The sequence below is a fragment of the Crocuta crocuta genome, unplaced genomic scaffold, assembly GCF_008692635.1.
Source record: "Crocuta crocuta isolate KB4526 unplaced genomic scaffold, BGI_CrCroc_1.0 scaffold467, whole genome shotgun sequence".
In the NCBI taxonomy this organism is placed as follows: domain Eukaryota; kingdom Metazoa; phylum Chordata; class Mammalia; order Carnivora; family Hyaenidae; genus Crocuta; species Crocuta crocuta.
In genome coordinates this window covers 3,842,097-3,842,484 of record NW_027530632.1, presented here as the reverse complement: position 1 = coordinate 3,842,484, position 388 = coordinate 3,842,097, and the positions used below count along the sequence as shown (strand labels likewise).

At 42.3% G+C, this 388-nt stretch overlaps 1 protein-coding gene across 1 annotated transcript in view; it reads right to left on the bottom strand.

Moving 5' to 3' along the window:
* The window catches only part of CASK (calcium/calmodulin dependent serine protein kinase), a gene marked incomplete at its 3' end in the record, with an annotated part of 276,912 nt that overhangs the window by 137,795 nt on the left and 138,729 nt on the right, over positions 1 to 388 (bottom strand). The gene's annotated exons all lie outside the window — the stretch shown is intronic.

Below are 388 nucleotides of genomic sequence, written 5' to 3'. Positions count from 1 at the left end.
GAAAATACAGAGCCCAGGACAGGCACTTTGTCTTTTTATTTATTTTTTATTAAAAATTATTTTTTGATGTTTATTTTTGAGAGAGAGGGACAGAGCGTGAGTGGGGAGGGACAAGAGAGAAAGGGAGAGGGAGACACAGGATCTGAAGTAGTCTTCAGGCTGAGCTGTCAGCACAGAGTCCAACATGAGGCTTGAATCCACAAACTGTGAGATCATGACCTGAGCCGAAGTTTGATGTTTGACTGAGCCACCCATGTGCTCCCTCTCGTTTTTTTTTAAAGATTTTATTTTTAAGTAATCTCTATATCCAGTGTGGGACTTGAAATCATACCCCCAAGATCAAGAGTCACATGCTCATCGGTGCCTGAGTGGCTCAGATGGTTTAGTG